This window comes from Anser anser, assembly GCF_964211835.1.
Source record: "Anser anser genome assembly, chromosome: 4".
NCBI lineage: Eukaryota > Metazoa > Chordata > Aves > Anseriformes > Anatidae > Anser > Anser anser.
The window spans coordinates 75,948,689-75,962,953 of NC_139724.1; the positions used below are offsets into that span (position 1 = coordinate 75,948,689).

The window sequence follows — 14,265 nt, forward strand, 5'->3', positions numbered from 1 at the left end:
TGTTCCCCGGATCCTTTGTTTTCTCTTTCCTTTTTCTCGCACAAGTGGCGTGCTCGGAGCAGCTCCCCCGGCGGGGTGATCTCACTCCCGCTGGAGCCGTTTCGTTTCAAGATCTCCAAGCACTTTGAGGTCCTTGGACTGCAGCTGTAGAAGTGGTTAAGGGTTTTCTGCACCGACTGGAGTGGGAGCAAAACATCGTCATCAGCGAGGTCTGGAGGAACGTCCCTGACCCAGGATTTTCCCTTGGGCTCAGCAGAGAGCATCGATGTGCTCGGGCACGTGGCAAGACAGAAATGGGAAAATGAATCTCCTCCCTCAGACTCATTCTCAAATTTTCAAAGCCCTGAGGAGCAAGAAAAAACCACACCTCCTAAGTGAAGGTCTCCAGGCTCTGGCACATGCTTTCAGCTCGTGTCTTCAAGCCTTGGTGGGCAACACCAAGGTCAAGTGGGTAACATGACGACGATAGCCCTGCTGCGACTGCGGAGCGGGGCTGGAGACCTCCCGAGCTTTCCAACCAGCATCACTGTGGCTTAAATCCAGCTTCCCACCTCAGCTGGCAACCGACTGCACTTGTAAGAGGCTGACATCCGACAGGTTGCACTCTGAAAGGAGATCTCGTGCAGTAACTCCAGTCCTCAGGGTGAGTTACAGCAGGGCTGCAGCTTGTGTAGGGGCTTTCTCAGGGGTCTGCAGCTTCCTTGAGGTGGGCACCTCGATGTGCCTTGGTGAAAGCCTTCCTTGAATTTGTGGCCTTTGTTTGCAGCTCTTCCCCTATTCATTTCATGGGTGTTGAGCATCCAGGGACATCCCTTCGTTTCTGGAGAGATGCTGCTTCGCCTGATTTTTGTGGGTGTCTCGCAGGGACCACAGGAATTGCAGCCAAGCAGGCAGTGTGTTACTGGCAGGGGAACATGGCTGTGCCATGCCAGAAAGTGCAGCCTTAATGGTAGAAAAATGATACAATCACCACTACTGCAATCTGCTCAACCTGGGGCAAGCCCTTGGGCTGCATTCCCAGGAAAACAATGTCCCGTGAACGCCCAGCATTTATTTGCACTAGAAGAGACCGTGGGCTATTTAAATGATGTAAAAGCCCCGTCTGCACCTGCAAATTCACCTGCCCCGGTGCGTACACAATGAGATGCCACCACTGCGCTGCTAGGAAAGCTGAAACGCTGCGAGAGCTCGTTCCTGCTCATTCAGGTGAATAAATTGAGGCCGTGTGAGGCTCCCCCTTACCCACACAGAGGTGTGGATGGGAGAGGGCCTTCTCCAAGCCACCGCCGAGGACTGATGGGGGGTCACTGCAAAGCAGCGTGGATGCCATTTGTTACAAGGGGGACGCTTTCTATCTCCAGCCCACGACAACATCTGCCCGCTCTGCTTGAGGCAACGTGAACAAGCCAAAAGACTCTGGTTCCTGTCATCCAGAGAGACGGTTTCCTATCCTGCCCAAAGCAGCCCTGCTGGTATAAGCTGTCTCTTCCTGAGAGGGCTGTGCTGGATCAAGACAGAGCAGAAAAACCGTCTGCAGTGCTGGCAAGCCCCAGCTTGGTGCGTAGCTCAGGTTTTCCCGTAAATCAGGGGAGGCTCCTGCATCTCCAGCTGTGGGAGGTGAAAGCCATGATGCTCCGGCATGGTGGCTTGGCCACGCTATGTAGGTCAGGCCTGAGCCGCATGGGGGGGAACATGTGATGCTCCACAAAATGCTTGTCCTGGCCATATGGCACCCCCATCCCATGCCTGCTCATCGTAACTGCTCGCGGGCAAGAAGAAACGCACATCAAATGGCCTCCTTCCTTCCTGCAGCTCATGGCAGGAAAGACCGGAGGGGGTTTTGTTCACCAGCCCTTCAAAACACGCATCCTCTGGCAGGGAAGAGAGAGCCTGATCCTCTCACAGGAGCTCGAACCACATAAAAGCTGGCCAAGATCCTCATCCATCTTAAACCTAGGAGCTGAAAAGAAGTGTGCAGGTAAGCAATGCCGTCCTTTCTCCCTGCTTTGCCTTCACGCCTCAGCTGAGCAACCACGACAGCCCAGTGGCAATGGTGGCAAGGTCTCTGCCAGACAGTAGCCAATATGCCGTGAGAAAATGGGGGTTTGTCAGGTTTCCCAGCTAATTTGGAGACCTGAGAAGCTTATCTAAGCACCCAGCCTCGAGCGGTTATCCGGCACAAAGGAAGCAAACCTCCTAGATGCTGCCCAGGCCCATTCTCAGTCCCAAAGCAGCAGGTCAGGCCTGGTAAAAATTAATGGGAGCGAAATAAATTGCCACCAGCAGGGCTAGATCTCCACTATCTAACGTCACTAATGTGCCATTTCTGTCCATGTTGGGATTCGGGGATTAGGTTCAGCCTGCCTGGCTCAAGGTGGAAGGCTTTTATTTGCCTCACAAAGGAGGAGATTAGGGCAAAATCATCATCAGGTACAAATTGCGTGTATGCACGGTGCCTGGCCCACCCACTCCGTCCCCATCCTGGTCGACCTCTCTGGACACAAGCTGGGGGCTGATCGGCTTCAGCAGAAACAGAAGCAAGAGGTCCTGGTGCCCTGGTGAAAGGAGCTCCTGTCAGGGCCGTGGGGCCGGGCCTGGGCGCCATGTCACCGCACCGAGCCTCTCTGCGTGCACCCCGAGGCCTGCGCTCCCTCCCAGCCCCTGGGGACCCAGCCAGGGCCCACAGAGAGGAATTTGGCTGAGGGAGGACGAGTGGGAGCTGCAGTGCCATCTAAACCCATGACTGATGGCCCCGGGCTCCGGCAGGAGTCGGTTTGTGGTTAATGAATGACAAAAAACACCCCCCCCCCACCGCTATTGGCTTCCCCGTGGCTGGCTTCTTTGTCCTCAGAGCAATGTGGGTATTCCCTGCCCTACAGAAAAATTCCCCTGCAGTGGCTGGCACTGGACCGTGACTGGAAACAAGTTTCCCCAGTGGGGACCCAGTGGTTTTGTCTCCCCTCCCTGCTCCAGCTGCCAGCTCTCACTTCTTTTCCTTAAGCCCATGCGTGGCCTGTTCCCCCCTCTGGGCTCCCTGCACCCTGCCCTGGCTCGATTTCTTGGCCCCAAAGGGGCCGGGGTGCCTGGTGTCCTGCCTCCAGGATGTTTAGCAACCTTTCCTGCAGAATATTTGCAGTCGAGGTGGGGTTTGCTGGTGGTTCAGGAGGCTGCTTCCCCTTTGAGGTGTGTTGGCGGTGGAGGAAGGCTGTGTCCTGGATGCACCCGTGTCCCTGCTGCCTGTCCGGCCATAGGAGGAAGGCGGTGGGACGGGGGCATTTTGAAGAAAGAAAGCATGAAAAAAAGCACGAAAGCACAGGTGAAAATCACTCTGGTCTGAAAGCATTATTGGCTGGAGACCTGTGGTCATGCAGCGCTTCTACCCTGTCCGAAGTGGCTTTGTGGGCCACCTGGGAGACCTTCAAGCAACCTTCGATCGCAACCTTGGCATCCCCGTCCCCTCCTGGGGCTCCTGAGGCTGGTGCCATCCTGGGGAGGCTCTGGCAGGCTCCCCACGCTGGTGCTCCTCCGCGGCATGCTGGCGGAGCAGATGGCAGCCCTCTGTCTGCTGACGTCCAAGCCACGGGAGATGCCAGGGCCGGGGGAGACCTGGCTTTGACGTGAGCCCTTCCAGGCGGGCAGGTGGTCGGGGAGCTTTTCCCAGCCCCAGTGGAGCCAGCACGGCCGGCACAGAGCCATCAGCTCCTTCTGCTCCTCCACCGACGGGCGCGTGGGGACACCACGAGCCGGCTTTCTACCCAACCGCCCTGCTGCTCGCTTACTGCTGGCCCTATTGACCTCACCCCTTGCCTTCTGAGTAATCCATAGGGACTTTAAGGTGAAAAAAAACAGGAAGAAGGTGTCGAGGAGAAAGCAGGGGATGGGCCAGAGAGGGAAGATTTCCATAACTGCATAATAACAGCAGATTACATAAGGGCATCTTGCGTCATCTGTGGTTGGCATCTCCGGAGAAGTAATTACATCTGCACCACACGTCTAAAGAAAATATTATCACATTAGCTTCCAAATCCTATAATTAGCTCGCACAAGATATGTGCCAGGGGTTTTATCACTTCATATACATTGGGTATAGAGCTAGACACAGCTATATGGGTTCTTTTTTATTTTAACCATCTGGGAAAGAATTTGGAGTTTAGTCTGGCACCTGACCCGAGTCCCCATGAAAAGGGAGGCTCTGAGGCTTTGAAGCGCTGCGTGGAGAGTGTCATCCTTGTGAACGGGACGGTGAAATGTTTTAGCCACCTCCCTCGGTGCCTGCCAGGCTGGTGGGGACCTGGTGGGCCTGGTTTTCAATCCTTCAAATGCTCTTTGATTTCCACCTCTGTGCTGCAGACCTCGGGAAGCCATTTTTCGCTCACTAAGTAAATGACCTGATTTGCAGGGAGGTGTTGCTCTCGTGGGTTTCTGAGCTCTCTGTCTCATTAAACAAACCCTTTTGCTTGCCCAGCTTTGGACTTCAGAACCGGCTTTGGGCTTTGAACACTTCTCCCTTCCCTCCACATCCTCTGCAAAAGGAAAATGGGGCTTTGAAATAGCTACAGGGGTTGCAAATGACTTGGTTTGATGGAGGCCTTTTGATCTGCTTTCTCTCGCTCGTGCAGCATTGGGTGCGAAGCAGCCAGAGACGGCACAGGACAGGGCTACCCTTTGCTGGGTCCGGCAACATGAAGGACACGGCAGCAAGTTTTGGGGCAGAGAAGGAGGAACAAGTGAGGCACAGACCAGCCGCGACTCTAGTTTCCTCCCCGTTTTGCAGGTCGGCTGCAAACGCAACAGATTTACCCAAATCACCCCGGAGAGGCTCCTCCAGCATCGCAGTACATTCCTCTAACCCAGGGTTGTTTCCGACACCATCTTCAGATGGAGAAAAATCCACCCTGGGCTCCTAGGCTAGGGCTGCTCCCTGTTTCCAATTCTGCAATTTTTTCCACCTGGAAGACGCAGAGACCTGGGCGACGGAGGATGAGGAGGGCTACAAGGCTCAACAGGGCTGTAATTTCGGCCAGATCTAACGGGGACGTGAAGCCCTGCAAGCTGCCCTGTGATCCCTAAACGAACAACCCGGTGTGCAAGGAGACGTGCCCAGAAGGCAGAGCGTTTTGCTCCTGTTTGCAGTCACTCCCCTGTCAACAGGGAGATGACCATCACCTGTCAAGGACTGATGGAAAATGGCCCTACTGTTCCTGGATTTTTTCCTCCTTCCCCTTAAAGGCTTTCCCCTCTTTTATTGTCGTCACCCGAGCTTTGCGATCCAGCTTGGTGGTGTTTGGGGCAGCTCACGCGGTGCTGCTGTATGGAGCTTTTGTTCCTGCACCCACAGGGAGAAAAACCAGCCCGCCTCGCCCTCGTGCCCTATCCCTGCTCACGTGTGTTTTTCGGTTTGCTCGCTGCCAGCGCAGCATTCAGTTACAGCCGTGAGAAAATGCTTCGGATGGCTTTACGAGAGCGGGGGTAAATTAACCGGGCAGATAACCCTTTAAACAAACAGTCCTTGGGATGCTCCACCACGGGCTGCTGGCACTGCTGGGGCTACCGAAGGCAACGTGGCTGCTGGGGCGCTGCCTCCAACCCCTGCCCCCGGGGGATCACCGAACAAGGGAGAAAGTGGGGAATGATGCCCCGGGCCCCAAGCAATGGTCATATATTGCCCTCCTCCCGAGGCACTTATGCCTCAGCTTTTATTACGATGCCTCGGACGTGAATATAAGATGGGAAGCTCCTCCGAAACATGCTCCAGAGGAGTCTGGCACGTGTCGCGAGCTCGCACATCCTATATCCGGGGCGGAATTCATCCCGGTGCAACATCCCTAGTAATTTGTCTGGGCTGCGAGCAGACGACAGCGATCCCACGCCGCTCGTCTCACCTGTGCTGCTGACAGCGGCTGCCGCGGGAGCTGCCGGCACAAACACCGGCTGTACTTTCAGCAGCTTCCCTCTGTAGGTTTTTAACTGAATCCGCGCTGACAAATCACTCAGGGAGGCTTTACAAGAGCGCTGGTGGCTTTGGGGCAGTGCTTCATACGGCTCGCGGTTGGGAGGAGGACAGACAGAAGTCCGTCCCTGACTCCTTTTTGGGGTGGGAGGGAGAAGCACGCAGCCAAAAGCCATCAGGAGCCAGGTAAAGGAAGAAATCGGGGGGAAAAAAAGGGAAGAAAACCCTTCTCATGCTGTGGCAGCTGGCCTGGGGAACTCCCCTGCCGTGGGATGCAGCTGATGCTCAGCGGGTGCCAGGGTCGAGGGGATGCTTGACAAGTTCATGGGACAGAAATCCGTCGAGAGCTGGTGCAAAATGCATAGAGGTCACATTTGGGAGAGTATTCGGGGAATATTTCACAGGCTGTCCAACAGGCCCTGTTCTTATAACCTCCCCACTTATTCTTTGTACTGATTTTCCGTGCTGTTCACCCCTAAAACAGTAAGTGCCCGCGGCATGTCTCAGGAAGGTAAAAAGGGTGGAGGAGGATCTGGGAAAACCCAAATGACCATGATCCAGAGGTTCACCTGTGCATAATACAACAACAAAAACAACAACAATAATAATAATAATAACCTCTAATATTTTGCTAAAGTAAAATAAACCACCAAATTTTCCAGACCGAGGGAAAATCTTGGTTTTTTGGTTTCAGTCCAGGGCAACCAGAAGCTTGTCCCTAGCAGGACGGCGGGCTGGTGGGGAAGGGAGGACGATAGCTGCCCTTTGGGGCACGGTGCGGGAAGGAAGAGCACCCCTGGGGAAAGGTAAGGAGGAAAGGACCCAAATCCCCTGGTAAGGAGATGCCATGTGGTCACCATCCCCCGGAGAACTTGGTGGCTCCTGGGGGTGTCTCCAGGGAAGATTTTGGCCGGGACGAAGCTTTGGGGTGTCCTGGTTCAGGGTGACTCGGCTGGACACGTGCCGCGGTGCCACGCCAGCGGGTAGGTACGCCGAGGTGGCAGCAGGATGTGTTGACTCCTGGGGAGGGACTGCCAAGAAATGCAGGGCCTGGCGGCTCACCAGCACAAAAACCTGGCACTGACACCCAGCACAGCACCACGGGTCGGGCAGGTACACGGGGCCCCAGAGGAGGACACGAGAGCGCGGCCGCGCTGCGCCACAGACCCCTCGTCCTAAGGGACTGAAAGCCCTGCAGGAGCTCTCCACGACTTGCTGAGTTGGAAGGGCTGGCCCAAACGGCCTCTGTCCCACTGGCCAGAGGTGGTGGCCTTGGGAGAAGAGGTAGAGGAAGGCCCCCACGTTGTGTTTCACCACATTTAAGAGGCAAACAGCCCCGTGGGCATCGGCGCCAGCTCTCACTGCCGGAGCTGATCCCGTCCGGTCCAGCTCCCATTTTGGGAGCCGCTTCCTTCCCCTCCCCTCCTCCAGAACAGCCTTTTGTCTCTGCCTTTATTCCCCTTCTTGCATTAGAAAGGCTTAATAGGGTTTGAATGGATTCAAACGGTGCCATTGAATGTCTCTTGGGATGAGGTTCTTGTGGGGAAATGAGGGAAATTCATTCTGCCCTGCCTTGCAAGCCTTCGGAGAGGAATTGTGTTACAATTATGGCCAACAATCTGGGGTTTTGGCAGCATGGGCAGGGTCAAAGGGTCTCGGAGACCCCACATTCACTCAGGATGTCTTTTCCCCACCCAAAACCCAACGTCGGCTGCTGGGACAAGAACACGGTTGAGTGCTGGATGAAGGAAGTTAGGGCATTTACCCCGCAACTTTTTGGGGCGCAGCAAATTCAGTTTACAGCAAATCCCCTTCCCAAAGGCTGCCCGTACCAGATCTCGCTCCGAGGTTCACAGACAACGGGGAAGAAGCCTCTTTCGCTTTGATTTCCCCAAAACGAAGAGCAGCAAGCCAAGTGACCCCGCAGCAGCGTTCCCAGGACTTGGCCGGAGATCAGAAAATCGCTGGTGACAGGGGAGCAAAGGCAGAAACGCTCAGCGGTTTCTCTCCTGGCCTTGCAAAAAGCAGGCTGATGTTTCATCCTGCGCAGGGGCGACAAAGTGCTTTCCGGTCCATTAGTAAGCCAGGAAAACACTAAACGCCACGGCCTGGGGACAAACATTTTTAAACAGCGGCCTCTCGTAATTTGCTCCCGAGGGTCCCGTAGAAGCAGAGCGAGGAGTGCTGCGGCCTGCTGCGTATCCTATATCTAAGAAGCCCTGGGATTTCCTTCTGGTCCCAGCAGGCTGGAGGGATGCTGATTGCAGGGCAATATTCGAGAAAAGGAGAAAGAAGAGATGGAGGGATGCGGCTCAGCCCAGCAAAGCTGACGCAGGACTGGAGGGATGAAGAAAGTTACCCTCAGACCCCCCCCAAAATAGCCAAGACCATCAGAGGGCACTCAACCCGTGGCACCTCCTGGATCCTCCCCGCTCGACCTACCGAGGTTTTGGCCCCTGGCAATAAATTTTGCAAGGGAATCGTGCCGGGGCTGCCCCTTCCTAACTCCTGCACCCCTGCAGGGTCCCTGCCCGGGGTGGCCCCGAAGCAGAAGCCCAAGGCCAGCGGCCACCGCGCGGCCCTCCCGAGAGGGGCAACCACCTGGGGAGTTTATGCCGATTGCTGCGATCAGTTAATTAGCCCCGCGAGATCGATTGGAATGAAGTTAGGTGTCAAGAGCTGTCAGGAAAGCATGCGGTGGCGGGAGAAAGCTGTGAGAGCCGGGGAAAAGGCGCCCTGGAAGTGAAAGGGGAAAGAGTCAGAGGGTGGTGGAAGCAGAGACACGGTACCGGGGGGACGCGCGGGGTGCTGGGGTTGTCTTTCGGCTGCTCCCCCTCTGAGCAGCAGGATGCTGGCCCAAACCCCTGCCCGTCCCCGTGAGGCCGAGCCGCACGAGCCCTGCAGGGCTGCACAAATCCTTTCACCCCCATGCCACGGGGGGGAAAATTGCAGCGAAAGGATTTTCCCCCGTCCTGCCTGGTGTTGGGGCCGTGCCCCTCCACGGCCTCCGCTTCAGCTCCTGCCTCCTCGAGGGTTGAAGCGGGGAGGAAAAGCCATCGATGGACGACGGACGGAAGAGTTCATTAAAGAAGGAGCAATTAAGTCCCAGCTCGGAGGGATCACCTCCGGCTGGAGGATGCGATGCTGGAGGGTGGGCAGGGCGTGGGGATGCTGCTCGGGGCTGCTCGTGTGAGCTGCAGGACTCGTTCTTAAAGCAAACACCGCGCCTGGTGCTCCTCCGGGAGTGTTTGCCGTCCCGCCGGGTGCCTGGGCTCCCTTGTTTGCGTTTTATTTTTTTAAAAATTTTTATTTAAATGGTTATTTAAGAGCTACTTCGGGCTCCTGAAAGCATGGGGGGGAGACAAAGCCCTGTCTGTCCCTGGGGAGCGCCAGCAGGCGTCGGCCACGGGTGAGATGAGTTTGCCCTGGCTCTGCTGGAAGACAGAAGAGGTCCTTGGCCGCGGGACGTTGCCGGCCCCAAACACGTGCAGCTCGCAAATTCACAGCCTTATCCACGAGATAAGGCGTTAAAATATCTCATCCTATCATGTGAGGTGGTATTTATGTCCTGGCTGACACGGGGTGGGGCTGTGGCTGCTCCTAGAGGCATTTTGAGAAATGTGTTTGCCTAAGGAGGGAGGGATTGGAGCCGGGAGCAGGTCCTGGTTCCTTCCCAGCCCTCCTGGGCAGGGGAAGCAGGACCACGGCGCAGGGAGAGCAGGGTGCTGATCTCCGTCAGCATCCCTGATGGTTTTAGGGACGGTTTTGTCCTCTCCCTTCCATCCTGTCCCCTCTGAGCCACCCCAAGGAGCCAGGAGCCAGCCCAGCTGCTGGAACGGGGGGCAGAGGCTGCCTCTGCACCTACTTTCGGGGCCGTTCCCATCCCACGGTGCCCTGCACCCTCACCTTTTCGGGGTATTCCTGCTCCTCCAGGCCCTGCTGATGGCAAATCTCGTCAGGATCCAGCTCGATCCCCGTTCAGCTGCTGGCAGACAGGAGGAGCTGGACCCCGCCACTTCCCTGGGCGGCCCCAGACACGTCCCTGTCCCCGTCCCCTTGCAGTTCCTTGCACCACGAGGAGCAAAATGTCCCCGGTGCCCCGAGCAGGAGGGACAGGGAAGCATCTGGTGGGACGGCTGGTCCCCAAACCTCGGGTGGGATGGCTGGGTTATCCCTCCACGCACTTGTGAAGGGCAGGGCTGGGGATATAATTACGGCACGGCCCACGGGGAGCAGAAAGAGCTTGTACTAGATCACCGGATATAATTAGAAAGCAGGGACAAGGGGACGAGCTCCCGTGCCCACAGCTGCAGCATCGGGGCTAATAAAAGCTCCGAGCTCCCCGTGCACGTCGGCTCCTTTGCGGGGTGCTGTGAGCCCGGAGGGGAGGGCGCAGGCACGCGGGACGAAGCTGTTCCCAAGCTGGACGAGCACAGGGTGCCCCCAGCAGCTGGGGACAACCCCATCCCACCCATTCAGCCTTGCCCTGGGCACGCCAAGGGCAGGCAGTGTTGGTTCTCCCTGAAAAGACACATCTGGGGGTGCTCACCCCGCTGGCTCTGCCCAGTTTCGTGCCCAGGGACCCCTCTTCGTGCTTCACTTCAGGCGAGGACCCCAAAGTGACCCCCAAAGTGACAGCCTTAAGGGCCACACGAGTGCCTCCAGCTCTCCGGGGACAGCGGGGAGGAGCTGATGGACTTGAGCATCTCCACCGAATCCCACCCCGCAAGACAGGGCTTCTCCCTGGAAGGAGGAGAGGCTTGCAAACCGGCTGCACAGCAAGGATTTAGCAGGATTTAGGGACGGGAGAAGAGGGACGGAGCCCTGGAAAACCCTGGTTAGGTGGGGAATGCAACCCAAGCGTGGGGCAGGCTGGGGTAAGCGCAGCTGCTGCTGGATTTATTTGAACAGAGGAGCCCTGGGCTGCTTCGTGGATGCTCACAGGCAAAGGAAACGGAGAACCAGTGAGCAACACAGGATCCACAATGGGGTATATTGCAAACCTGAGCCTGTCCTATATAGGGAGCAGCCCTTGGGGCCTGCAGGAGGAGATCCAGCCCACGGCACTGGGCTTGCCTCTCCCTCCCTGCAGACACGGGCACGGCCCCGACTCCCCCCGCGTTTCCCTCGCTGGTGGACACACGCACAAAGTGCTTATCGCACATTTTTTTCCTGGCTCAGCTCGTCCTTACTGCTGCCGGTGCTGTGCTTCCAGAGGAAAGCACGTCTTTGGGCCACATACCAGCGGATTTGGTTAATTCGTCACCCGCAGACGCACGTATATTTATTTAAAAGCGCCTCTTGTTATGTTACTTGGCAACTCCCGAGCCCGTGTGTTTCTCCAGCTGATAAATATTTGTGAGGCTGTGCGTGTGTGCGAGGAGCAGCGCGTGGTAATAACACGATCGGCTTGCTTCCGAGCTGCCTGCGAAGCGAACGGGCTCCCTTACACCCGCGTGGGCCTGGAGAGGTGCAAGGACCGGCCGGGATGCTAAAGGGCATCAGAAAACACAGGGCAGAAAGCTATCGGGGAGATTCGTGGAGAGGAAAAGTCCAGCTCGGCTCATTAAATAAATCCCCCGACTACCAAATGATGGAGAATGGGAGAGGCTCTCTCTTAGCCCAGGTTGGAGGTGTGATTTCCACGCAAGCCTTCCCGGATCCTTGGGCACAAAGTGCCCCAGCGAGGCTCCAGCTGCTGTCCCGCAATCCCAAAAAAGCCCTTGCTTCCAAAGGAGACCCCAAAACCTTTCCAGCCCTCGTGGCTGCTGCCAAGCTCGGTGCATGAGTGTGAGAAGGACGGAAAGAGCGGCGGCTAAGAAGAGGCATTTTTGCAATAAAAGCAGCAAGGTTTGGGGCCCACGTTTGTGACTTGGAGCTGGAATCGCCACGGTCCCACCTGGTTTCTGCGTCCTTCTGCCTCAGGAGCCAGACCCGGGCAGCAAAACTAAAATCCACAGGATCGGTGTATGCACTGCAAAGACAATTTGGGGAGGGAGAAACTCGGGTAGCAGAGGGCCTGGTGGCGAGCCTTGCAGCAGCTTGGTGGCTTCTGCAGCTCCTGCACAAGCCCTGGGGGGAATTTCCACTCTCTCAGCCAGGATTGTGCCTGGATTCACCCAGCCCTCGGTCATCGGGCACAGGACAGCGCCTGGGTGGTGGAGAAATGAGCCTGGGGGACGCTTTGCCCCCTTTATTTAGAAGGGCAGGGGCTGGGGCAGGGTCTCCAAGCGCTGGGACCACCACCTTCATGGCAGAGCACCACGGCTGGGTGCTTTTCCTGCACCTACCTGGCCCCAAAACCGAGCTCTCGGTCCGTGCCCGGACCCTCTCCCACTTCCCCAGCCCCGGGGGGGGACCCGGAGGGGCCGGAGCAGCCCCCGGGGCCGGGACACCTCGGTTCCTGGGCGCGTGCCTCCATTTCACTTTCAGATCCCTCAAATAATAACCGTGTTTGCCAGCTCCTGTGACAAGAATGACTAATGGGGAAAGATCTGCCGAGAAGGGAAAAAGAGAAATCTCCTCTTTTCACCCTTTGTTTGCCGGATCTCTCCGAGAGCCCTGGGCACGGCTGGGATTTCCCTGGCGCGATCCCACAGGTTTCGAGCCTTACGGCAGCTCCGGCGACACCCCCTTCACACCGAAGCTTCCCCGTCGGGACAGGGCTCCCTACAGAAACTTTTTGCAACCCACTTTATCGGGATTCCTGCATGCGTTTTGGAAACCGCCCTCCCCGCCTGCCCTTTGGCGAGGCAGGAGGCCGGCAGGAGATGCCCGCACCGTGCGCCGTGCCCGTGCCACTGCGGTGATGCTGCAACCCCTGTGGAGGTCGGGGACATTGGGGACACGGGGCTCTCCAACACTTTTCTACCTCCCCTTTTTGTATCTGGGGCTGTGGGGTTGCTCCTTAAGACATCAGCCCGGTGACCCAGCAAATATTAGCTCGAGGACGGGGGATCCCGGCACGCAGAGCACGTGTGGCCGTGCGTGCCCTTGCGCCACTTCTTAAACACCCACCCAAGCCCTGCGGAGCCAGCGGGGGAATTTTGCTCCCCTCCACAAATTCCCCCTCGGCCCCTCTGTCCCCGCAGAGCCAGCGCGTGGGGCACGGGGCGGGGAGGGGGGGGATGGCAGCACGGCGTCCCCACGCCTGCTCCCGGCCCGGTCGCCTCCCGAGCTCGGCGAGGAAATAAATTCCCCAGCCGGGCTGAACTCGGATGACAGCACGGCGTGCTATATATAGCGGCGGCACATCGCCGCTCCAGCCTGCACATAAACAAACCGCGCGGGGCGATCGCCTCCCCGGGGAGGGCACGGGCGAGCCGGTGACAGAGGGGTCCCCAAACCCTGCCGGGGGGGGTCCTGCGCCCTATTTTAATGCCGGTGTCAGCCCGGAAGGACCCCGCTGCTGGCACGGTCCGGGTTTTGCCCACGAAGGATGCTGGAAGCAGAGGCTGGAGGAGCTAAGCGAGGCACCAGAGGTTATCTCACGGGGGGGGCAGCGGCACCCCCCAGGCTGGGCGCGCTCGCTCCCAGCGTGGATTCAAGGCGCTGTCGCCAGCATCTCTCCCCCCCCCTACCTGCGTGTGGGGCAGAAAGCGGCAGCTCCAGCACCGCCCCGCAGCACCCTGCTCCTCTCCCTGCCCCATCCTCAGCCTCACGGGGGGGGGGTGTGTGACAGAGGGGGTCTCTGCCCCCCCATTTCCACACGCACACCGAGGTGGGGGTCGGTGCTGCAGTGCCGCAGAGCCCCTGGCTTCACGGCGATGCCCGTGGGGCCGCAGCGGGGCTGTGGGGCAGGGATGCAGCCTGCTTGGGGGGGGGGGGGGGGTTCAGCAACCACCCCCAGCCCTGCCAGCAGGAGAAGCGGAGCGATGCTCCCATCCTCACGTCGCCCTCGGTGCCTCCCCGGGGGGGGGGGTCCCACGCAGGTGCCCCCCCGCCTCGTGTCCCCCCCCCAACCTCGCCCCGCTGCTGGGCGAGGGCCACCCAGCTCCGAGGCCGATGACATAATTCCCAGCAACTGCACGCCGAGCGCCCGCTCGGCCGCCAGCACCGCTGCCGGCTCCATCCGAGACCCCCCCGCCACCCCGACATCAAGCCCCCCCCTCCCCAGCCACCATTCCCCTCCATCACCCCAAAACGAAGCCCTAAATAAAGGATCCGGGGGGGTCTCGGAGCAAAGGGGGGGTGGGGGGGGCACACACCCACCCAACACACGCCCGACCCGATGCTGCCGGGCAAGCGGGTTCGTGCCCAAATCCCCCCCCCCCAAAAAAAAAAACCACAAACATTTCCCCATCTCCTGCTCTATT

The 14,265-nt window shown here is 58.2% G+C and overlaps 1 protein-coding gene across 2 annotated transcripts in view; it reads right to left on the reverse strand.

Annotated features, from left to right (window-relative positions):
* LZTS3 (leucine zipper tumor suppressor family member 3) overlaps positions 1-14,265 on the reverse strand; it is a 41,770-nt gene that overhangs the window by 26,911 nt on the left and 594 nt on the right. The gene's annotated exons all lie outside the window — the stretch shown is intronic.